General features: G+C 39.2%; 1 protein-coding gene across 3 annotated transcripts in view; it reads left to right on the plus strand.

Annotated features, from left to right (window-relative positions):
- The window catches only part of ATP2B2 (ATPase plasma membrane Ca2+ transporting 2), a 392,203-nt gene that overhangs the window by 124,666 nt on the left and 241,303 nt on the right, over positions 1-26,234 (plus strand). For all 3 annotated transcript variants that reach the window (XM_040646615.2, XM_040646622.2, XM_040646620.2), the window contains exon 3: positions 14,889-14,980. The gene's annotated coding sequence lies outside the window, so the exon portion shown is untranslated. The remainder of the gene's footprint in view (positions 1-14,888; positions 14,981-26,234) is intronic.

Raw genomic sequence — 26,234 nt, forward strand, 5'->3', positions numbered from 1 at the left:
TAGGATATTGCTGTATTTTCATAGAAGCTTTGGCCATTTTATAAGTGGCTCTCTTGATTAACATTAATGTATACTTAACATCTGTAGAATGTATCAAGGTTCAGGTTTTTGTGCAGTCAGGCCCTGCAGTGTGACAAGCAGAATAATGTAGTTCAGCTGAGAATGTTAAGTTCCTTTGCTGATACCTAGTGGTTAGAATAAGGAAGCTAAGAATTTTTTGAAGTTTTAATCAGTGCTTATCTGGGCATAAATTCCTTTGGGTATCCAGCAGTTAGGAGCCTAAGTCCAGCTGAAAGCCAGCGGTCTGTAAATTCCTCACTGAAAAAGTGCCTCTGCTTCACTTTGGGTACATGTAAAGGTGTGTCATTAGATCCAGCATTGCTGCATCTACAGCAGTCCTTGCCTTGTTACGTTTAGATAATTAAAACCTGTTATGCTGTCTCTTAGTTCCGGCTTCCTACTATCTGTAATGTACACAGATTTTTATGCCACCATCCGTCTATTAACCAGAAGACTTTCTTTAGTGCTACATCAGCTGCTCTGACAGGAGCTACTCAGGGCTTTACCCTGTCTGTAATGAGTATCTGTGCTGCTCTGTGTCTGGGCTGCAGAAGGCAAGGTCAAAGGAGTGGGCTGTTCTTGACACCCCTGGTAGTCTGTACAATTCCAGCACCTGAATTAAATGTTGGGAGAAGTAGGCATGCTGAAACTGACTCGGACTCTGGAGCAACATACCTGCTTCTGGTAGTTTACTTAGCCATGGGTTTCTTTCCATAGCTGCATTTTTCCCTCATGTGCCTTTCAGGTAATGACTGCATATACAAAATATAGTTGAGATGATTTCTGGGCTCGTTTTACATTTTCTTACTTTGCATTCTATTTCTCACATTAAATCCTCTGCAATAGAATACAAATTGTTTCGGGAAGCATCAGGACATAAGAAATAATCCAATTTCAGGTTCTTAACTAATATTCTGCAATACTATTTAGAACAGTCCTCTTCTCAGACTGTTATCTTCAGGTACTGTACAGGTTTGTGGTCACATAGAGTTCTTACTGTCCATTATTATGTTTTTCTTTAGTTGTAACTTTTTCACCTATGTCCCAAAGCCAACTCACAGCAACCCTGAGTTGTGCTTACATAAAGAGTATGTTTGTATTTCATAAAACTAGGGTTCCTGCCTAGAGATATGTCTGATGCACTCCGACCTGCCTTGCGTTTCCATTATCTGTAACTGTATAATCATTGTCTAATAGTAGTAAATAAAGAAGAAAATCAGTGTTAAGAATATTTGCTCAGTGAGAAGGGAAATCCCTTTTGACAGCTAGAATATGCATTGTGCCCTGAGGCGAACAAACAATAAATAGATAAGTAAATATAAAGAACTTTTCTTCCCAGGACTGTAAGGGAGGTTGGCAGTGAAAGTAAAGTACAGATGAAGAACACAAACAATTAGGTGGTAAGATGCTTTATGTTGCCCAAAGCACATGTAAGATTTGCTCAGAAATGTTGTCAATTTAATTATGTTTATAGAAAGCCAGACATGGGAGATATAATTAATTCATACATTGGCCAAAAGGAATTTCTGTGTCCGTAATCTTCAGTGGTAATTGGTTTCCTTTTCCTTGGGAGTCACTGTTTTATTTTGTACCTTTGTTATTGACAAGGTTCTGACTTCGGAGGGCTGCAGGGTAAAAATTCCATTTTCAGTTACTGTTATTTTCCTTTGTTCCTTTCCTTCTTCCTGCCCCCTTCTGTTTACCTAACTGAAGCTCCCGTCCGAGCCAGGTAGTCTGGCCAAAATAGCTCCTGCCATCTGGAGCAGTCGCTGTGAACCTCTTGGTGACTTCCTCTCATTGGAAATGTCAGCTTGAATCTTTTCTCCCTTGCTTACTGTTCCTTAATTTTCTTTTCATTTTGTTATTCATTATTCAACAAGGTGACTGTGCTGTTTGATTGGGTTGATGTACAGTGTGCATGAAAAATGTTATGCAGAAGAGAGCTCGATTTTCTCCATCCTCTGTCTTTCCCATTATTCTAATCCACATCAGGGTCTGGTTGCTACTGATATGTCATCTCTCCTATGAGAGTTATCTTGCATGATGTATTGCAATTACATTTAGATTCAATGCAAGTGCAGAATTGTCTAAATTTTCTTAAAAAAAAATTGCAAAGAAAACATTTAGCTATTATTTTCATTTAAAATCGGGTTTTCCATATTACTCCCAATACACATTTGCATTTTCAGGTGTTTGGGAAATTAGTGAATTTTCTGATAAGCAATTGAATTTTTTTCCTTTTTTTCCTCCTCCTTTCTTTTTTTCCTCCTCCTTTCTCTTTCTCATTATTTTTTTTGTTATTCAAGATATGTAATGAACAGTAAGAAGTTTTATTTTGTTTTTAAATAAGTACATTTATATTGTTTGAAATCATGCTCAAAGACCTTGATGATGAAAAATTAGGAGAAATTAAAATCTAATCTTTGCATTACATTGGTTTAATGATTTTAAGGCATTCTTCTGATTAATAATTGGGATGTTTTAAGATAGTATTTTAGTGAATATTAGGATTGGGACAGAGGATGACGCATGGTTTTAAATGGTCAGGACTGACAATACAGGGTTGTTAGCAATGCATTTTGCTAATCAGAATATAAGCAGTGACGTCTGTAAGCTCTTCCATACCAACAGAACAAGTCCTTGGTTGCTTGTGTGCAGCAGTGCCATTGAGTACTAGATTGCCTAATTGCTCTAAGTGAATGAGGAACAAACTGTTTGTAATAGACGTGTTTTCATCTTTAAGTAAGAAAGCAGTGATATGTTGTATGTAATCTAGAAATAACCATTTTGTTGAAAACCATGGAGTTGCGTGTTTTTGTCTAACCTTCCTCTTATGTGTTTGTCATTTCTTTTAGAGTTATCTGCACTTTGGTGGTATTCACATAATAGACATGATGCCTTGGGCTGTATCTATAGCTGTCTTTTATTTATGTTTAGACTGCAGTGCATATCTATCTGTCACTTACAAAGAGTTATTTATGTTGCTGGCTTTCACTCTTATATGAAATCAGTCTTTTCAGGGCCAAAACATTGCTATCAGTGAGGAGTTAGGGGCAGTAGTAGATGGTGGGAGGAGGTTGCCAGTGAACAAAACTTCATTTCCAGTTCCACTTTTGGTGCTGAGATATTCTTGAAGGGGATGGGAGCTTCCTGGAGATGGCATCTTTTCAAGTAGCTGCTTTGCGTCTGTGTCCCTTCAGCAAACTTAATTCATGTCCTTCCTATATTTTCCTCCCAAATCTACATTCTTCTCATGGAAGTGTCAGTGTGACGCTGCAGATTAAACTCATTCTGTAAGGAAAGGGGGTTGCTTAAACTATTAAGATCAAGACCTTGAACTGGTTTTGGATTTACTTGTGAGAGACTTGATAAACACCTGCAGTTTCACAGCAATACAAACGTTAAGTAAAGCAGGTAGGCACAGTCCCAGGCTGACTAGCATTTTTCCCTTGTACCACAGCTCTGCTGTGATGATCAGCACAGTAAGTGATGTCCAGAAAGCTGGCAGAAGGGCTGTTGTTTCCCAGGAAGTTGGAAGTAAAGGAAAAAAAATTGCAAACTGTTTGTGACTGGCATTTCTGTAGCAAGTGAATATTTCATGTGTCAGCTTGAGAAGGAAAACTTGAACTGATAGTTTTGGGGGTTCTCTTGTCTGCTCCTGCAAATGCTGCTACTATTGTGTGTGGTGCAGTGTTAGGGCATGGAGCACCAGCAGCTGGGTGGAGCTGGGTTGTGCTTTTTCAGGTGTAGGGGAGAGCTTGCCAACCTGGCAGCCCTTCACGCTGCCTTTGTAAAAATAGCAAGGGCCAGGAGGTGCACAGTGCCTGACTGCACCAGGTGGGAGTGCTTGGGAGTATGGGAGATAGGGGCCATATCCCTGAGTGGTTACCAAAGAAAATTCTTCTTATTGGCAGGGCTGGATGCTGTTTTTCCCTGCCCCCCCCCCCCCCCCCCCCCCTCCCACCCCCCTTCCTATAACAAGGTCAAAGAGGGTTGTTTTCTAATTTGCTATAGTGTTAGGTTTCTTTGCCTCCTCTATAGCAAACCCTTGAGAAGAATCTGCCTTTTTTGTGTTTTAGTTTCAGGTGCTAATTTCAAAGGAAGAGTACATACAAGTATGATTACTTGTATGGAGACTTGAATAGAGACTCTTTCATGTGCTAGAAATCTGGAACAGAATCTTTGTGTTAGAGGCCAATACAATTTGCCTATCTTCTTCTGAGCCAGGTTAAAGTAATTGGAAATAAATGAACTGGGTATTTCTGAGTGATTCATTTTGGCTTAGGAATGCTGTTTAGAAGATCAATAGTTCTGAATGAGGAATAGGATGGAGTTTCGCATGAGATGCATAAGTTATTATTGGTGATTAAATAGCCCGGTCAAGCTGATGAGCTTTATGTAAGGCTGTCCTCCATCAATCTGCAGGAGCTTGCTGAAAAGGGTTTGTTTTGCTGTTGTGTTTGAGTAGTCTGAGGAAGAAAGATGGAAGAGGTGCCTCTTACTGAGCAGATGGGAATGGCTGCAAAGACACAGGAGCCTAAGAAAGCTGTCTTAGACAGAATGAAGCTTTGCAGAAAACTTTTTAAAATACCTAGATATTACATTTATTCAGAGACAACTACTGGTGTGGTATCCCAAACATACTGCTTTACACATGGATGAGAACAAAAAGCCTCAAGGAGGCCCTCTGACTTTAGTGACCATTGCCTGACCATGGGAAAGAGCTGAGAGTTAGGGTGACTCTTTGCATTTGTGCTGTTTGTGGCTGCTGCAGTACTGGGGAGCACCATGCTTCCCACCACCCTCACAACACAGCAAGGCAGTGCGAACTCTCATAGAATGGCTTGGGTTAGAAGGGACCTCAAAGACTGACAAGTTCTAAGCCCCCTGCCACAGACATGGCCACCAACCTCCAGGTCTGGTATTAGAGCAGGTTGCCCATAGCCCCATTCAGTCTGGTCTTGAACACCTCAATGGATGGAGCATCCGCAGCCTCTCTGGGCAGCCTGTTCCAGCACCTTAGCACTCTCTCTGTTAAGAACTTCCCCCTGACACTCAAGCTAAACCTTCTTTCCTTGTGCTTAAAACCATTCTCTCTTGCCCTATCACTGTGTACCCTTGGAAAAAGTTGATTGCCCTTCTTTTTATAATCTGCTTTTAAATACTGGAAGGCTGCAGTGAGGTCTCCTCATAGCCTTCTCTTCTCCAGGCTGAACAAGCCCAGCTCCCTTAGCCTGTCTTCGTAAGGAACATGCTCCAGCCCTCTGATCACCTTTGTGGTGCTCCTCTGGACCCTCTCCAGCAGCTCCACATCTTTCCTGTACTGGGGACCCCAGATCTGGATGCAGTACTCCACAACCCCTCAGTCCATGGCCTTCCAACCAATTCCTTATCCACTGAATAGTCTGCCCCTCAAATCTCTATCTTTCCAATTTAGAGATAAGGATGTGGTAGGGGACCTTTTCACAAGTCCAGGTAGATGATATCGGTCACCTTCCCTTTGTCCACCAGTGTCATCACCCCATCACAGAAGGCCACCAGATTGGTCAGGCATAACCTTCCCTTGATAAAGCCATGCTGGCTGTCTCAGGTCAGTTGCTCATCCCTCATGTACCTTAACATGTCTTCTAGGTGAACCTATTCTACGATCTTCCCAGGCACAGAGGTAAAGCTTACTGGCCTGTAGTTTCCCAGGTCCTCCTTCCTCCCTTTCTTGTAAATTCTAGTGGTGTTTCCTTTATTCCAGTCCCTGGCGACTTCACCCAACAGCCACCATTTTTCAAATACAATGGAGAGCAGCTCAGCAACCACATCAGCCAACTTCTTTAGGGCCCTGGGTTGCATGACATCTGGCCCCATAGACTTGTATACATTCAGTCTCAGGCTTGCTCTGCCCATACAGTGTGTGGGGATTTACTCCCCCATGTCCTTCTTAGAGTTTCAGGGATGTGAGAAAATCCTCTCCTGGAGGTGTTCTTTGCAGTTATCTTGAGTTCCGTTGGAGGAAGACTTGCAGGTTTGAACTCGGTGCCTATTTGTTCTTATGGATCCAGGGAGAGTCTAGCATGCTTCTGCTGCCGCTCTGGTGCTATTCTTTTGGGGTGGATGAGTTCTGTGTTGGTAATTTTCAAATCATAAAGCCGACAATGAACATTTACTGTTACACCTTCATACTGTAAACAGTATGTGTATGTGTGTATATATATATATATATATTCTCATTATCTGGACTGCATTTAGCAACAGACCACTACGTTGGTTAGCTGTGGGAATGATGGTGCTGCAAAATACTGTAAAATATCCTTGCAATCATGTTTGCTTGTGATAGAAGACAGTGTTGAATGGACTTGCCTTTCTTCCACCATTGAGCATTTGCTAAGGAGCTTCATGCATTTGCTATTCCTCCTCATATTTTATCTTTTACTGTTCTTTAATTATGCAGGATCCTTGCCTGACAAAAGACTCATGTCACTCCAACCTGTGGAGTGTAGGTGTGCATTGCGCCTCTTCTGATTGCAGCTGCAGAATGCATTCATCTATTGAACTGTTGTCTAATTTTCTCTGGTTCCTACAAAACCCCACAGCAGAGTTGATACGAAGGAGTGCTGGCAGCCCAGCATGAGTCCCTCGGTGGTCTCACAGGTGTGGCTGCACGTTATATGTCAGTGAGAGGAATTGCCCTTGAGGCCTTGTGAGCATCCCCCGATGATTGCACCCTCCGTGTCACATGGGGCAGGCTGAGGTTCAGCAAGAGCGGCTGTGACCTGTGCCTACCCTCATGCAGCAGCTCTGCCTTGTGCCCTGTGGCAGGTAGCTCCTGGCTTGCACTGATGGAGTGCTTAGAGACCTACTGCCAGCTTCTGCCTGGGGATGGGAAGTGCAATTAGACAGCTTTGCTCTGTTCTTGGGGGAAGTAATGTTAACCTTCCATAGCTTGGACTGCTTTAACGTGTATGTATGTGCTGCTAGCATTCCCACACTGCAGTATTCATAGCTCTGTCACGTATCAGTTCCACTTCAGTCGCACCAAGCATGAAGGCTAATTGAAGTTCCAAAGCAAGTAAATGCCAAGAGGAAAAAAAAAAAAAGCCATTTGCAACAGATTTCTCTACTCATGTTGTTTATTTCATACAGGCATGAAGTTGGATTTAAAAAGTTGCTTAAAAATACTGTTGCAGCCAGCCACTCAAACAGTGCTTTGGTAGTATTTACAGTAACATAGCTGACTAAATGATCTCTTCTGGACATCTGGCCCCTGCTGCCTTTATAGAGATCCTTAAGTCACTTAAATTCTTCATGTAATTTTGTCATGTTAAGACCTGTGCAAACTGGACGTAACTTACTTTGCAGCCATAGTGCAGATACTCCTGAGGACAGGGCTGTAATAGCAGGCCCACCCAGGCACCAGCATTACCAAGTGAGTAACAATTGGCGCACCTGCTAAGCTGCTGAAGTGCTGATTCTTACTGCTAATAGGTTTGAAGTTTGTTTCTTTGTGTACCTGGTTTTGTTTGTTTCTTTTCATCCTGTGCTAAGCTTCAGTCATGTAGGTGCTTATATTTGTGCATAGTGGATGAGGAAAAAGGCCAAGGTGCGCCCTCCTAAATGTTCACAATACATTAAGTGAGGGCCAAAAAGGGAAACTCAGCACAGCAGGTTTAGTAGCTTTGAACAACAGTGGAAATCATTAATAAGTCTTAAAAATCTTTGCATGAGGGGATGGCTGGACCCCAGGCTCCCTGCTTTTACTTTGGGCTTGACATTGTACACTCCCCCCCCCCCCATAAATAAACTCTTTTCTTTCCCCCTCTGGATTTTACAGCCATTATTTCCATATGGATTTAAATTCCATTCCTTCCAGCTTAAAATTTTACAGCGCCTGAATCAAAGTGGCCCTACTGCAAACTTACAGACAGTTTGGTAATATAACAAGTTAATATTACATAAACATGTGGTTGTTTTCTTTTTTGCAAGCAAATTTGTTTTGAGTGAAACCATATGTATATGTTAATGGGAAATATTTGCCACACTTCTGCTTTTCTGCCCTTTTTGTATTTATTTCAATACTTATTAATAGCATCCTTCTGAAACTTCTCAGAAGAATATACAGCAGATTTTTTTAATACAGTAACTGGAGCACAGTTTAGAATATCTTGGATGTGATTCCAAATAGAGTTGAATGAGACTAAAATACTGTGCATGCTCTGATTGTACGGAGCTGTAATTATACTTCAGGGCTTTGCTGATGTGGTACAGAACACCACAGCAAAACTCTCCCAATGGATCAGTGATCATTCTCTATTTTCTTTGGAGATCTTTCCATGGCACCATTCCTGCAGATCTTCTGTAAAGCTTGATATCTACTAATATTTTTATTTACCCATTGGAGAGGTTGCAGTGTGATTTGGACCACCTCCTACCTATTAAAATAAAGTAAAGCACTTGCTCTACGAGGTTGTACTTTCGGGAGTGGTGGTGTTAAAGTTGTGACAGACTATGACAGGTTTGAAGGAATCTCCATTAACTCTCAGCTTGTCGTTGCGTTTTGTTTATCCTGAACACCTTTCCATTGAAGATCTGTTTAGTGAGCAGTGCTTGCTGGTGCCTGCTGGCACTCCTTTGCAATGGAAGCTCATTGTGAGTGTTGGGCTGTCAGTGGCTACCCACTCGACAGAAGTATTGCTTCCTGGGAGACATTTCCAGCCAGCCCACAGGCAGAGGTGACTGCTGTGTAAGGATGCCCTTAGCATGACGTTGCTTGGTTTTTGTCTGTTTTGGGAAGAGGGGTAATTCTTTGCATGTAGAATGCTTGAGTCTTTTTGCACTTCTTCATGGTTAACCCTCCTCATTTTAGTGTGGGCTTTTTTTTGCCCTTGGCTTTGCCCTGTGGCTGCCCGCTCCCTTTCCCTGTGACCACGTGAGCCCTGGGGCACGGCACGGCTGCCTGGGGAGCTCTGAACAGGATCTGCTGCAGAGGGACAGCCTCACTTGTACCTGCTCTGCTTTCCATGCGCTGACCATACTTCTCCTGAAAGCAAAGCCTTTTTTTATTTCTCATAGTGGCTTAGATTTCTTACAGCTCTTTCTGAGAAAGATATTTTCAAAATCCTACAGGTATTTATTGGAAATAAATAGTTTCAAATACACAAATCCAAATAAAACTCCCTCATTTGTGTTCCTTTACTCTAGCAGAATGTGAAGTATGACTTGTCTTTGCAGAAAAGGGAAACTGACTTTCCTCCCTAGTATAAGGTGTTTATCTATTTGTTTATTTCATGCTTTTAAGGACTTGTACTCATTTTCCTCTCAGGGCCAGGGTTACCAGCCTGAATTACTCAGATAACTCCTACAAATGAAAACAAGCCCCTGTCCACCTTGCTCCACTGCCCCAGTCTCACCTGGCAGTTGCTGTTTGTGTACAGCAGGTTATTTTAGATGAAGCTTGCTGATCCTGTGTTATGTGCAAACCTGTGTATATTCACACAGAACTTTAGTAAAGCCCAGACTGCAGCTGGAAGCTTTAAAACATCTTTAGTTTTCATCTTGTGATTTTATGTTCTTGATAGCTAAACCGATTTATTTATTCATTTTCCAAATCGTCCTCTTCCATTTGTTTTTTGTCCTGCTTTTACATACAACACATTCCTTTCCTTTTTGCTTTTTAAGCACGTTTCTACCCAGATGGAGAGATACGTACATTCTTAACTGTCAGGTTTTCTGTTGCTGGATTTTTACAGCAAGGTCACTGCACGGCAAGTTCTAATATTCATAAGGAAGGATAGGTGGCACTCTTGTTATTTTTGTTTGGTTTCCTGAAATAAATCAGGTATATGTACTCTCAGTAAGATTGCTTCTTATAAAGTAGGTGCATTGGAGAGAGTTTTTGAACATTGGAAGAGGATTTTGTGGTTTGTTATATGAAGGCATACCTAAATTGTCTGAGCCTGGGATTGGTTCACAGTACTCACTTGGAAGGTAAAATGTTTTTTTTCTGGAAGACATCGAGAGTGGGTGCTCAGCTGTATAGTAGTGGCTAATTTTACATTATATATACATATTTTTTTTTTCCTATATTTATATGCAATTTCATTAGCCCAAGAACAAAATAAACAAATGCCTTAGGGTTAACTGCTGTTATAAATACCCTTTGTACATTCTTTTTCATTTTGTATTAAAGCATAGATTTAAGTTGGAATGGCAATCATAGTGCTTTTGAAAGAAAGGAAATGACATGTTGGTAAGTGCTAGCAGTCAATAGAGCCTTTATTTCTTAATCCATGGTAGTAAATACTTGTTGCTCTAATTCTATAAACTGATTGTAGAATGGCATAGGTTCATGAGCTTGTGTTTTCTCTTGTTATCTAGAAATCCTGAGATATGAAAAAACATGCTAATAGAGGCATGGAATGTTATTCATTTTTTATAATAGAGAAAAACTTATTTCAATTCCACTGCACATTTTGTCTTTCTCCTACTGAGTGTGCAGCTAGGACACATTTACAGGGAGGTATTTTAACCTTGATTCTTGATGACTGCAAATCAAATCAGAATCCATTTCATTATTACTGCTAGCTGACAGCTTCATGTGGCTGAGAGAAAGTGGTGATATCCAATGTTGGTGAGTCCAATATCTCTCAATCCATTTGTCAATCAATTGATTCTGTTATTGCTTTTCCCAGAAGAGAGCCCCTGTGGCTGAAAGTAGAGGAGTAGAGTTGGGATAAGCAGAGTTTATAAAAGTTTCCATTCTGCTTCTGTCCAAGAGTATGAATCTCCTCAACATGAGTATCTAAGTACCTCAGCAATGGGATCGTGGCTCATCCAATGCCGTGGAGTATTCAGGGAGTTTCTTAGTTGAAATGGCTCTTCTATGTAGAGCCATTCTTAAGTGCTGAATGTCCTGGAAGGCTACTTTGGTCTTGTGCTTCATACAGGAAATTAAATAGGTAACATGGAAGGAAATGTGAATGTTAGAGCAGCAGTTTATTTGTCAGACTGTTGGCTTGATTTTTTCCTTGAGCAGCTAGTAATAGGTGTTGCCATGTAATCACAGGATAATGTGCATTGTGGTTTGATACATTTTGAAATGCTTTGATTCAGAAGCCTAAATTGCGGTTGTGACTGTGCTTTGCTAGTGTAGGGTATGAACTTGGTTCAAACAAAATCCCTTCTTGAAAGAGTTTACAGCCCATCTTAGATTTTATACGGCTCCATTTTGAAATGATTTGTTAATGTACACACTCTGGGGAAACTGCTTGATTTTTTTTTTTTTTTTTTTAGTTCTTCATGTGATTGGATTCCAGAATTAAAAGTGGGTTGAACAAGTTTGGTGGGTTATTTCTTTCTGATGGGTGAAGAAACATTTTATAACTTGGCACTTTATTTTACCGTTTATATTTTTGGTGCCCTCCCATGTAATACAGGCTCATGTATTACTCATCGCTCCTTTTTCCCCTCCAGTGTTTTTTTGTTTTGTTTTTTGTAACAATATCCTGAATTGTCTGAAATGAAGAGTTCCGGTTAAAATTCTATTTTGGTGCAGGAAGTTTTCCTGTTGACTGAAATAATATTTACTTGTATTTTCTGATGCCAAATCAATGTTCAAGTTATTACATGTCATTAGGGCAAATAATTCTGTTTTGTGAAGTAACACAAGTCCCACATGGTGGTAGTTATCGAAGTTAACACTTTTTCCCCAACTGTGGGAGTGCTAGCATCTTTGAGAGATTCCAATTTTGGGTCTTATTTATGCTTGACATTCAATGTACTTGACATTCTGATTATTTTACACCTACGTAATTTCTTATAGCTCAAGGGATAATGACAATATTTTAAACAGTTGTGAAGTGTAGCTGTATATTATTAAGCAGATGCCACGCTACAAATGGAAGGGAAAAAAGGAGCCTAAAATAGCTCAGGAATCATTTTCTTGTGTATCGTAGGGTCAGCTGGAGGAGTTCATCATCTTGTTTAGCTGTGCAACTTGGTTATCTGCTTAGTTGCAAGGCAGATTAAGCACTACCAAAATTATTTCCTTTTATTTATATACATGTGTATAAATGTTTGTGTAGAAAATATATAATGCTGGGTTATGTGCTCACATTGTGCCCTTTGTGGCCTGGGGCAGCATTACAGTAACCAATTTTTGAGCAGTTTCTGAGTCCTTACATTTTCCTAAAGTTTGGATTGAAATGACAATGTACTGTATGTAAAATTAAGATCATTAAACTAGGCTCATCTATGTATAGCACATACTCTTGTGATGGTAGGTCTTAAAAGTAGCTGTTGTATCTCTTGGTTTATAGGTAATTGGGGTATAACGTGAGGAATTAAAATATGATAGGAAGAACAATTCTGCTGATTAGAGGTGTATTTCATGTAATTTTTTTTTCCTGGTGCAAAATAATTTTATTATCTATCTTTGATTTATATTTTCATGTAACTGTAGAGATCTGTGCAGTCAGAAAAGATTTTAGGACCTTTCAGAAAGGTAAAATAAGTCTTGGGGACAGTAAAAGCAGGAGGAAAATGGTCAAAAGATGACGCTCCTTACAGAAGTACAGCTGTTGGTTACAACTGCCTATTTCATCTAATAGGAATTCTGTGTTGAGTTTAACTAACGTAATTGTAAGTAAATTGGCTACACAAAGTGTGAAGAAGCAGTGTGAAAACACTTTGTCTTATGGAGCCGTGCAAGAAGGCTTTAAGCACTTAGCCAAGTCCTCACAAAACATTTGTTCCCCAGCCAGGGGTCCTTGAAACAGTGCTAACAGAGTGCATTACCGGAATGGTTTGGTTGCTTTTGGGTCTTTATTTTGCAATCTTGCCACCTGGTGGTAATACTCTGGCAGTAAGGGCTTGGCTAGAAACCTGCTCTAATAGTTGTATACTTTGGTAGGCAAAAACTTTTACATCTGGGTTATAATTAAGTTCTTGGATTTTAGCATGCACATTCAATGTGTTCTTTCCTTTCAGCTCTTTCTGTCTTTGTTACTGTAATGGCAAAGTGGTTTCTGAACATTTGCTGAGAAAAGGGACAAAGCACTGGAAAACTTCATTGTGCATAAAACCAAAGGAGTTATTTGGAGTTAAAAAATTACTAAGAGTACAGTGAGATTCCAAATTGGTTGAAGTTTGGGATATGATTTTTTTCCCTCATTACTGTCTCCATGTTAAGTGACAGGTGCCATATAAGGTCTACGTTAAATATATCTGTTTTCCATCCCACTCTCATTTTTACAGACACAAGGGAAGAGAAAATCTAGAAATCCTGTGTGGTTCTGGAACACTCAGTCCTGGCACACTGTGAACCTTAATCTTCAGAATAAAATTAGATATAGTTTTAAAAATAATAGTGTCCACGTCCTGAAATTCTCAGATAAATCTATATTAAACAAAACTTACCTAGACCACATAAGAGCTGTTGTTATTCCTGAAATAAGTCATGCACATAGAAGCAGTATGAAAGTTGAATATATTTGGATGGTTTATACTTTCATGTAGGCTTAAGATGTAGACTGTGAAATGAATGAACCTCAGGCCCTGACGTCTTTAAGCATGGGCAGAGCCCTGGGGATGCTCACTGTGTGCTGCTAATCCAAGGAGAAGCAGGTGTGGTGTTACTGGTGTTGTGTGGGGAGATCTTTGTGGATAATAAAAGATTGTAGAGAGATTGTAGGGAGATCTTTGTAGATAATAAAAGATGTTCCATGTAGAGTTCAAAGGGCGTTAACAACCCCGTGTTTGCAAATGGAACGTTTTTAAACCTGACTTTATGGTGTGGTGTTGAAATGTTTGCATACAGAACACTCGTGTCCAGCAGGACCTCTTCCTTATGGAATGCTGCCTCTGATCCTAATACACCTTCTTGAGTGTCTGTTTGTGTGTCAGAATGTCATTCACTCAAAATGATTTCAACATACAGACTTAAAGGTCTCTGAGCTACACACTTCCAGGTTCTCATGTCCTGCAGAGAAAGCTTAGATACTCTCCCTTCCCTCAGCCGCCTGCTGCCCACCTCATCTGCTCTCACATCTCATACATAGGCAGACAGGCCTGTCAGATGTGCATGGGGTTCCCCTCTGCTCTGGCAACCCACAGCCAGCCTGCCATCCTCTGCAGCTGCTCCCCTGTATCATCTCACACCATACACAAGAAAATTTCTTTTGCATTTTCTCTTCCTGCTCCTCTCCCATACAGGGCAGAGTAGCACACACTGAACCTAATGTGATGAGTGCTGTCTGCTTTTCTTGCTATTTCCCTTTTTCTTCTCATCTGTTTCTTGGCTTTCAGCTTCCCTTCCCACTTTCAGCCCTTTATCCTTGCCCTCCTGGTTAACGTTCTGCGTTTGCCCTGTGAATGCTGACTATTAATCGCAAAGGGTAGCTGTCCTGGAGCAGCTGTGCAGCTTGAAGTGCTGCAGGTTCAGACTTGGCTCTTTCAATATGCTATCTATTTTTGAAAATGATGAAAATACAACCAGTTGAAAGTCTTCGAAGGATTGTGTGCACTAAAAGTACTGCTTATTTATGTACCTGAGACTAAGGCAACAGCACTGATAGTTGGGTAAGATTGAGACATAGATGGGGCTGAGACTCATTGTTCTGTGCTCTTCATGTAGACTGTGGGTCGCTGAACTTTTTTTTATCATATTGTTTTACTGGGTTATGTCTGTAACTATTTATGCCACTGGGTATTTGCTTTAGTTCAGTTTGTCCTGTGGTGTATCCTTTAGATCAGTCCTCTTGTTTGTCCTAATAATTTACTTAATTCTCTGAGGTTTGTCAAGTCTAATTACCTCTTTTCTTTTTTTCTGTTTTGAAATCAAGACTGACTGATCAACTCAAGAAGACCCAGCTGGTTTTGTGACTCGGAACCCTGTTTGCGACACGCTGTTGCATATTTCGAAGACAACAGTACTGTATGTAGTTTTTCTTTCTCCAAAAATTCAAAAATAACATGTAACATAATAGCCAAGAAAATTCCTGAAGAGTTCAACTCAGATTGATAGATAAGATTCTGATTTTCAGTTTAATGTCACCACCTAAGGAAGTAGAAGTGCTCTGCTTGCTTTACAGTAGAACCAGTTACATGGAATGAATCTCTGACAATGCTGCTGTAGGATTTAAGATCATTTAAGGAGAGCTTCCGTTATTTTGCAAGATCAATCTACTTTCTCTTTACACTGTGTTGTGTAAAGTGTGGGATTAGTGACTGTGACAAATGTATTGCAGTACTTGACTGCATTGAAGATGGATTATGTAATGGCTGCTGCTGAAATGAAACACAAGGCTGGGAATGTAAAGCAAGTGCAGAGATTACACTGCCACTTAATGACACCTATACAAAGGTAGCTCCAGTAGAACATGTGTTTCCTTCCTGTTTCTCTCCCAGCGCTCCTAGACTTTGGATTAAGTAATGGTTCCTCTCTTAATTTAGACAGTATTTTTCCCCACTGAAAATTTCGTTCTTTATAAGAATGCATACACGTGAAGTGTCGGCCTTATAGTCAATAATTCAAACATCAGAAGGCATAAATGAGGGTCAGGTAGCGTGGGTTGGATGAGCTTTATAAACAGGTTAAAATGAAGTTGCCCGGCTTGCTCTGAATGGATAAATGTTCCATAATTTTCAAAGTGAAAGGAGAAGGCAGGTATTTATTCTGGACTTTCTGCTGAACAATAAATGGTTGAAATGTACTGTAAGTGGTACTGTAAACATAAAATCTGCAATCTGTTTAATACCTCTAGAGTTTTGTAACCAAGAAGGAAAAATAAGGTAAAATATTCAAATTATTATAGAAAGGGGGAAATAGCACTCACTATCTACTAAATGAAGACTTGGCTTATGAAATAATAGAATGATTAAAGAAAAAATAATGAGCATTTACTCCTAAATAGAGTTTTATACAGCAAAATATAAGATGACTTTCAGTGTCGATGATTACAAGATGTCTGGACAAATTTGCTTTATGACTACAGTAAATATATTTCCAGTGTGGCAGAGAGATTGATAAGCATATTGCTAGGAGAAAAAAAAAGAGAATCACAATTGCTCTTTTTTCTAATACATAAACACAGGAAACTTAGAATACCCCATCTTGCCATCCTGCTGTAGTTCTGAGTATCTTTTTCTGTCTTTAGAACACTTCCTCCACTAAGGGATGCACAGAAGCAGATTTAAAGCTTGATACAGTGAAACAAAGAAATGAATAACAACTGCATGGGAAAAAAGGGGGCTTTTGAAGTTTTCTATAAGTGATTGTGGAAGCTTTCCATAGCATAGAGCTTGAGATCTGTGTAAGTGCTGCAAAGTGCTGCGTAAGAGCTAACTTCAGATAGATTATTTATTTGCTTTTATACTGTAGATTTAAAAAGCTGAAAGTAACTTCTGTGACAAAACTTAGAAGAAGTGCAGTGTTATGCAAACTGGTGCTTAAACAACTTTATTCAATATTGTAATGTTTATATGGATACAAATTATTTAGGGTTTACTCTTTTGTCTCAAATTTCCAGTTGAATTGCTGCTAGGATGACAGTGTGTAAATGTAGTGCTCACATACACGTAAATGTTCATTGATGGGCTCTTTAACTGACACCCAATCAGAGTGAAAATACAGTCATAATGCGATGGCAGTTGTAACATCATTCAGCCAGTGTGGTGTTTTAAGCATTGCATTTCACTGACATCATTTCTGTTGGATTCCAGTAGTTGGTCACTATTGCTTTAATGAAGGATTTCAGTGGGTGCTGTAAGCTGTGCAGACCAAATGTTGTGCTGGTCTTTCAAAATCCTGGAGATTGAAGCTATACTGTTTTCGAAAACTCTCTTAAATGATCTGCATCCCTTAAGTGTCAGATAATTAAATGTCTGTAAGAGACTAAAAAGATAAGACAGATTTACTAGCTGGGGGAATTTCTTAGCTGTTCAGATATTTGCATTGTCTTACCTATGAGGATCCTCTTTTTGTCTTTAGGAAAAAAAAGCTCTTCAGTTTTGTTAGTCCTTACAATATTTTATGCACACACACATTATATTGTATATATTACAAATAATTTCTATATTACTATATACAGTAGTTCTCAGTTATGTCATGGAAGGCAAGCAGCCAAGCACAATCACACAACGCACTGTGCTTCTGTAGTTAAAAATAATAAAAGACCAACAATATTCCTAAGAAATGCTTTGTTGTAAGCCTCTTAATGCTTTTGGAGCGACAGTGAGTTTATAATCTAACAATACCTGGATTTCACTGTTGTTAGCCTTCCTCATAGCTGGAACTGAGGTTTGTTTCCACTGATGAACTTGTACATGGCACCTGTTATGGGTGTGCTACGCGTCAATAGAAGCTTCCAATAACATTGACTGGGAGGCAGTGCTAATTTGTGTGGGAGATTTTGTCAGGTGAGACCACAAGTTCCTAAGGATTCTTTCTCTTTCATTAAAGTCACAAAGGTGATTGCAGATGTTGTCCTCTCTGAAAACATTCCCAGTATGAAATCATAAACGGTTTTATTGTTCATTAAGGGAGATGTTTTAGGCTGCTGTGTTGTTTCTATACTTTAGAAATTAACTGCCAGTTATAATTGAGAATGAAGAAGTTGGAGAAATGGCTTCATCTTTAGCACCAGTTGCAGCCATGCCTGCATGGGTACATTGTATGGGCTGTACATGCAAGGCACTGGGGAGGTGAACGATACTCCTGGCTGTGCAAGAAATTATCGTGACCTTTTGCTTTTGTAACTGATTCTATCTGTGTTGGAGGAAAATAACAGCAAAACACGTTATTCCTAGTCTTATTTTATTGCATTCAGCATGGCTGTGGTGGGCACAAATTGTACGTCAGCTCACCCCTAGTGATCATATATGTGCCAACAAAATTACTTTCTCAGGTTTGATGTCAGATAGTCCTGTCCATCTGTTTCTGTGTTACTTTTCCTGGGAGCATGCCCTGTGTTTTTTAGAGGAAGAGGAATATATTCTGTTTTCTTTCATTTTTTAGATGCCAGTGTGGTGTCACTGATTCAGAATGTGCAAAAGTAGAGCATTTCTCTGTCTGCAAACACCTCTACAGTTATCTTACTTTGTTGTACAGCTTTGTTGTACTGCCTTCTCTGGGCAAACACAGCGTCCTCCGGAGAGGAGCCGCAAATGGCCGGGTTCTGTGCTGACCTGGAAGCAATGGTTGCTAATACCGAGAAATTGCTTGCAGTCACTTAACAGACACAGTCGATAGCAGATGTGAATTCTACATTTTCGTGTATTCGTTGCTTTAGTTTTTTTTTCTTGGCAGACTTTTTCATCCTACAGATTTTATAAGTATATTACTGGATTTCCACTGACTTCTGTCTCTTACTAGAGCTCTCGGAGCCCAGGTTAATGCTTTTTACTCCTTTCCCTTCTATACAAAGCATTCAAACGTATTTCCTTAATGTGACACTACAGAGCGCTGAGTACAATTCAAATGCTAATATGTAGAAACTAAATGTCACAAAGGAGATGTGTTAACGTTTGTCTTTATTCACTGTTTCAAATGCTATGTGCCAAATCTTGCTTGATACATATAACATACTACCTTTACCCCCTAAAGGCAGGGTAAATGCCTTTCTGAAGGTGAAAATCCTTTTTAATTCTTTTGATCTTACAGAAGAGTGAATGTTTCCTTTCATGACCCTGCCTGAGCCTACTTAGCCCATTCGTCCACTTTCTCACTGATTCCTGTGTTAAATTTCCCTTTTTTAGGGAGAAACAGCCCAGTGAATGCATCCCGCAGACAGGAAACGAGCCCCCCTCGTGCCCCCAGCTGGTTTGATTAAGGCAAGGGAGTTTCTCCTCACTGACTTTGGTGCTCTTTGTCAGCCTGCCCTGTAAGTGTAGCTCCTGGTTGAGGTCAGGCTTAGCTCTTTCTAAACAAAACCACAGTTCATTTATTTCTTGTTATTATTAGATTGTACATTTGTTGGTGTATCTTGTTAATCTGCTTCAAATTTTAAGTGTGTTTTGCCTGCCATTATCTATGGCTGATAGAGCTCCATTCACTTCATTCAGTTGTGCAAAGTAGAAAAATTCTCCATTTGCTTTCGGTCTGATCTAATCATCTTCTGTTGAAATACTATCAATTTTTCCCCTGGAGAGTTCATCAAGCCAGTAACATTGCTATCATTCCTGAATGGTTTTTTGGACCTTGCCAATCTTTGCAGGCTTGTGTAATCCACCGCACTTCCCACATCTCTTTGCCCGAGGTGACAGAAAGCAGAAGGACTGGGAGGGCAGCAGGGCCATGCTTCCCCATGTCGGGCTCCTCATGTCTATGCACCTTGCTGCCTCTGCAGCACCCTGAGATACAGGCTTTATAGCTAAGGGGTTCTCAGTCATGTCCTTGGCACTGTGTGTTCCGGTGGGCCGGGTGACTTATTCATAGGCCTGGTTTGAGATTTCTCAGTAATCTTCCTCTGCAGATGTCAATGCTTCAGTACTGAGCGAAGTGATGCTTTGCTTTTTATGTATGCAAGCTACACACGTTCTGCAGCCAGCTACTTAAGCTTACAAAATATTTGAGAGTATGGAAACCCATGCAAGGTCTTAGAGAAAATGTGAGCTTATTACTTATTGCTTTTCCTTGATTCTTGTGAAAGATTTTTGGAGAGTGCTCTGAGAACGTTTTATTGGCCCTATCACTACTTCTCTTTCGTGCTTATATTAATTTTCTTTCTTTGCTTGAGCCCTGTAACACTTGTTATCAGAAGCTGCAATTTCCTGCCACCTGTGGTGGAATGTATTTCTTCATTATGAGCTTTTTGCTGCTTTCTCAAGTTTTGGTTTTGATTAGCTGCTATGGAATATCTACATATCATTTGCGTGTCCTGCAAAGCTTAATCATCTGATAGCTGTGCAAATTGCTGCCTCTAGCTGATTTTACCTTGGCCCAAATCGCCCTGTGCCAGATCCTGGTACCAGCACTGAGCTGCTATGAAATTAAGTGCAAGAGAATGTGTTGGAAAACTTTTTCATGTATTTTTTTTTTAATTCCCTGGAAATGAAGGAGCACTGCAAATGCTGAGGTGCAGTTCAAAGTGATTTATCTGAATGGAGGTGGAATTTAGAAGAGATTACAGCTTTTAATTCAGAATGTGATAAACATTTTCTTTGTCATTATCTGCACCTTTTTATTTAGAACCTTAGGGATTTTTTTAAGAAGAATGTAAGCAAAGATTTACCACTACCTGTTAAATTTTCATAGAAACACAGTACTGTGCCCAGATCAGAAGAGAATCATGAATTGCACTGGCTGAACTGTTGGCTCATAAATGCAAATATTTATTCTACTGTTGTCCTTTAATTGATTTTTTTCCACCTCCAATTTTAAAATAGAATTGTGTTTGTATCTCAGGGACAGCTTTCTAGCACCTCATCTGTATCAACCAGTTTCTTCTCTCCATCAGTATCATCTGGAACAAGGATTAAGACCATGGAAATACTAGTGTACTAAGAAGAAGCATATGTGTATATGGGAGGCACTTGTAAATCGTACTGGATTTCCAGTATCAAAAAAAAAAGAAAGAAAAAAAGAACTTAGCAATGGCAGATGTACAGCTTGAAAACTGTAGGAGGAGAGAGAAGAAATGGATTTGATTCTTTTTGCTGAATTCTGCTGCAGCAGCTAGCATGAGCAATGTACTGGAGATGAGCTGATACCATAGGTAAAACCACTGCTGTCTGGCATGCAGTAATTCAACTGGTATTTGTCAGTGAGGTTACTGGAAAGTAATGCTATTTTGAAAAAACAAAGAGAACGAAGAAAAATTTCCTATTTGTTCTTTATTTTCTTCCTTACTCCTAATCAAACCGTAGCCCAAGGTGTAAATTGCAACTTGAAGGGAGATGAGTCCATATAGACCTTATAAACTGCTTTTGCTAGGTATTTCTGCAAGAGTCCTTGGCAGTACTCAAAAGGCTGTAAGAATGACCTTGATGGAAGGGCCCCTTCTTCTCCCTGTAATTTCTGTCACTTTCTCGCATGCCAGCCTCACTCCCATGAGCTGGGGCTACTCCCTTGCTTTTAATATTTTTATTTATTTTTTGTCAAACCTCATTCTGAGGAATTCTTCCTTTTCCCACCATCCCACAGGTCCCCAGAGACATGGCACACAGCCTTGCTGGAGTAGCATGATTCACTACTGTAAATGTCTCTGTCAGCCTTGCTTGAGAAACTGCGCTGAAATGGAAATGAAATCTGTGCCCAGCGGGCATAGACGTAACTTTCAACAACTAAACTCTTTCTTCTGTTTCCTCCCTTACTTCTTTTAGCGTGCACACATTTCTACTTGTCAGTGTGCTTTATGGATGAAATAAAAATAAAGCTTTGCAAGGTGGTGTGATTGTGGGTGGTGCTAGATCTTCATTTTTCTCATAAGCTTTTCTCCAAATCCTATGAAGCAGCATTTCTGAAAATAAGCAAATAATTATATTCAGTTTCTGTCAAGGGTTAATAGCAGATCCTTTCCTTATGGAAGGACTTGGAGTAGCTAGGGAACCTCTTGTTTCTGTAACCAGTTCACAATAGACTTCCTGGGGCAGTACTTGCATTTGAACCAGAGTTTATGATAATCCTGAGTGGCTCATCAGTGGTCATCAGAGAACCACTGAAATTTGAAGAGATTTAATAGAGTTTCGTTGGTGGATTGGATAGGTTAGTGGGGATTGTCTTTAAACAAACAGAGAACAGATTGTGGTTGCTGAAAACTGTGCTAAACAAGTAGTTAAGGACATCACTGCAGAAGAAGGCATGTGTATGTCCAGGTTAATGGTCATGGAAGAGTCTTGCAGTGACTTGTTTTATGCAATTGTGGGGAAAAAAGTAGTAGGAAGAAAAAGGAGGAAAAAAAGGATGCTGCAAGCCAGCACAATTGTTTTACTGAGCATTTTAGTATAGAATTAAGGGATAGCAAATTGACATTTACAAAAGCTAAAGTGAAGGAGATTGCAGTAATTAAGATTATTAAGGATAAGAGAATTTTCTGTCATGGCTTCATGGAATTTGAATTAATTTTGAGGAAATACACACTAGTAAAATGAAAAGTTAAGGAATAGGAGAAAAAAGAGGAAAAAATAAAAAGCCCTGCAAGCCTAAAGAATCATTTTATTGCAATTTGTAAGTGAAAGAAGAATGGCAGAAATAGAACATTGTCTGAAATTATGATAAACATTTAGAATATTGAGCACGTAAAATGAACTTTATGCTTCTTCCTTGTTTTTTCCCCACACATGCACATATGTGAATACACATGGGTGTTTATGTGCTTGTTCACTTGTGTAGTTCATCAGCAGCTGAGGTCTAGTAAGATTGAAAACTTGCTTAAGAAAAGCTCAAGTTGCCTTCCATCTGGAGTCTCCTTTTAATCCTGTGATTTGCTGCATAAGTCATGACCCTTGTGGTAGCACTTCCTTTTTTCTTCCGGAACTATGTGTGCAAACAAGGCTTTCATGAATTCCATTTTCACATTTGAATAAAATAGGTAATGTTCATACTATACATTAAAAAAGAATAATTTAAATATATATTTTTAAGTTGTTTTGTGTTTACGTAATGCTGTATCTCATTATAAGGCATTTCCAAAGTTTTTGCACCAGCAGTTTGATCCTTTTTACAAGTAGTTGGAAACTGCTATGGATGATTCATTTTGAACTGCTATTTTGGTGGTGCACACATCGTCTTAGATACAGCTTTACATAAAACGGATGGGAAAATGCTAGTTTATATACCTCCTCCACCTATCTATTTAAATGAAAATCCATAAAACTTGATCAGGGGTCTGTCATTTGGATTTATTTAGAAAGAGCATACTTTGATCATACAGTAGGGAAAAATGAGGAGAGAGCTCAGGAGTGTGAATGGTGATCAGCTAACTGTGAAATGGAGGAAATGCTGTGGATTGTGTCAGAACTCACCCTTGGCTTTAAGCCCGGGATGTTTGTCATGTCTGAAGATAAAACAATCCAAACCTGCTAAAAACGAAATAAAGATAATGCAACAAGGCAGAAGATAAAATCTGCTTATGTTCTCACACTTCTGGGAGGAATAAGTGGAAAAAAAGTAAGGGAGAGGACGGATTCTTCCTGTGTGTTCATGGAGGAGGGCTGGATGGGGCTGAGATTCCTGAGAAGTCAATCAGAAAAGCTGTACTTATTAGAAAATGGGACTTTTAATGGAAATGTACATCTTGCATTGGTTAGCAGTCTTTTTTGTTACAGCAAATTGAAGTTGTGTGTAAAACTTCAGTGTCACAATGAAATTAAAATACAGTGATGATAATAGATAATTCTAAAATATATGAACACAGCCCTAAAACTAAGATGCATTTTTTCTTTGTATTAAAAATAAAGTAGTATATGAAAAAAAAAAGTTTATTTCAGCTTAGAATGAAAAATGAATGGATTTAATGAAACTTTTGGATTTTGTTCCTCATTGGTTATCAAGATATAATCCAAATTTCTTAATGCAGGAAGAAGTGATGTACAAAAAATATTATTACAGTAAGCAATACATTGGCTTTTTCATTCAGACTATGAGCATTAGATATTAAGGGTTTAGTTTAATCTCTCCAAAACTGTTTTTCTGTTCACTTATAGCCTATGGATACAATTCAATTCAGGCAGAAGTCCTGGTGAAATACATGAAGTAAATGCATTTGCACAGTTTGACCAGTCAGTTATGAATATTCACTTTTTTGTGAACAGATGGTAGCTCCAATTCTGTGCAGAAATATTGCCATAAGTACTTCCTTTAGTACTTTTTGTATTCCAGTTCTTTTCACAGTTGTTCTTCCATTCAAGACATATTTGTTGTAGTAAATATGTATTCTGACAAAATATTTAAAGGTGAACAAAGAGGGAGGGAGCTCAGAGAAGCAAATAACTCTTTCTTCGTGCTGTGAAAGTGACTGATGTACTCAGTGTGCTCCTGTGTTTTGAATGCTGATACATATGTGCAGTCTAAACAGGTGAAAGAAGGTTTGGATTTAGAAAAAAAGCAAGTTTCCAAGTCTTTCCTGTGCTATTTCTTTTTACAATATTGCAACACTTTATTTCTTGATTTAAAATGCTATTTACAAAAATGTCCAGTGGACTTGGTTAAGAAAATTAAATCCTCTGTTTACCAGTGGAAGCAGTATGTAAAATAAGTTGTAAAGACACCTTGAAGTCACTGCGTTGCAGTTGGAATTGGAGATACCGTGGCAGAGAATAGCCAGATTTGTAAAGGCTGGTCTTTCTTTTCAAGGACAACAGGTTTTCTGGTTTGCTGTATGGAAAAAATGTCTTGGTCTCAAGTATGATTGGCTTAGTTCCTATGTGTGATAGTACAGCTCCATTTCGTGGTTATTACCTGCACTGAAGTAAGTTGCCCATAGGTAGGTAATATATTGCAGTAAGAGATTTTTCTTCTAATAATGCCTTCTTGAAATCAGGGAATCGTTACCAGGAACTTCACAATGACAGCTACATAATGTCCTAACTTTATGTTGCAGTTCCCAATATTTATGTAATTTATATGATTTCATATCAAGGGGATTTGGAAGCCACCACACTACTAGTAGACTGAGACATAGTTGGAGAAGAGAAGGCTCCTGGGAGACCTGAGAGTGGCCTTTCACTAAAGGGGGGAGGTTATAAGAAAGAAGGGGGCAGTCTGTTGTGATAGAACCAAGGGGAAATGGTTTTAAACTGAAAGAGAGGAGATGTAGATTGGATATGAGGAAAAAGTTTTTTATGATAAGGGTGGTGAGGCACTGGTGTCGGTTGCCCAGAGAGGTGGTAGGTGCCTGTCCTTGGAGACACCCAAGATTGGGCTGGAGGGGCTCTGAGCACCTGATGGAGCTGTAGATGTCCCTGTACATTGTATGGGGTTGGACTAGTTGACCTTTAAGGGTCCCTTCCAACTCAAAACAATTCTATGATTCAGTGATTAAATATCATACCTCTTAATTCCCCATCAAACTGAGGATAGCTAACCAAAGCAACTTAATCTGAAGAAAAAAGATTTCTGCCAGGAGTTCTCAATGTTTCTCTCCATGTAGTAAGTATGTTCACTGCAAATATTCTGCTGTTTTTCAACCCTTAATTTATAAATAAACTTGTAAGGTTCTGCTATAAAGTAGGCTGTAGATTGTCTGGTGCAGGAGTTATGTTGTTCCATTAATTTTGAAAGCTAAGACAATATTATTATTGACCACAACACCATTTGAAGACTTTGAGTAACTCTGAAATCTAGGATTTAACAGCTCTTTCTAACAGTTCTGTAAAATCCCATTTTTGTAACTTTTGTCTTTTTCTGAAGTAGCTTTTCAATTCATATTCAAAAATAAAAGAAAGCTATCCTAGAAGTTCTTAATGTTTTATGCAAAGTGTTTTATGGAGAGAACTCCTGTTGCAAAATGACCTATATCTTCTACTGCAGCTGATTTGAAAGAGCAAGAGGTCAAAAATCTTCTGAAGTGTTGTTGAAATCTGTATGTTAGCACAGAGCGTTTTAGAAAGACTATTTGGGACTCTGTAGAAGTTGCATCTCTCTTCTGATTTCTGAGTTTTGAGCCTGGAGAGGATTAGAGGATATTCATTTGAGTTGGTGGTCAAATAGGAAATATTTTTAGACTGTAAGATGCATATCAGGAAATATATGCACTCAGATGAATATGGTATAAGAAAGCCTTTATATGGTTCCATTATTTTTTGTGAGTGATATGGGAAAAAAAATTAGCAAATTTCCTTTTTCCTGCTGCACCAAGTTTGTGTTATGTTTACTACTAGTTTTTTAGTGCAAGGTTATTGGTGACCTTGTTTCCTGCTGAAAAGATATCTTAAAAGCAAAGTTTCTTCTAAAGAAAGGCATAGTTTCCTAGAAAGTAATAGTTAGACATTGATTTACTTACTCCTTCTTTGTCACCTATTATTTTTCCAGAGGTGCTCTCTGTTGATTATGGCCTTGAAAAATGACAGATAAATTTTAGTGTTTCAGGAATTGCTGCTGGCTGTTACTCAGTCTTGCATTTTGTGATACATACATATGTACATGATGTTCTTTAATACCTTTGAATAGTTTAAATCAGTTACCTTTGAACAATCCCAATCTTATAACGTCCTACAGTTAAAATTAAGGTCCTTGAAAAAAATATATAGGG

Source organism: Gallus gallus, chromosome 12 (assembly GCF_016699485.2).
Source record: "Gallus gallus isolate bGalGal1 chromosome 12, bGalGal1.mat.broiler.GRCg7b, whole genome shotgun sequence".
Lineage (NCBI taxonomy): Eukaryota > Metazoa > Chordata > Aves > Galliformes > Phasianidae > Gallus > Gallus gallus.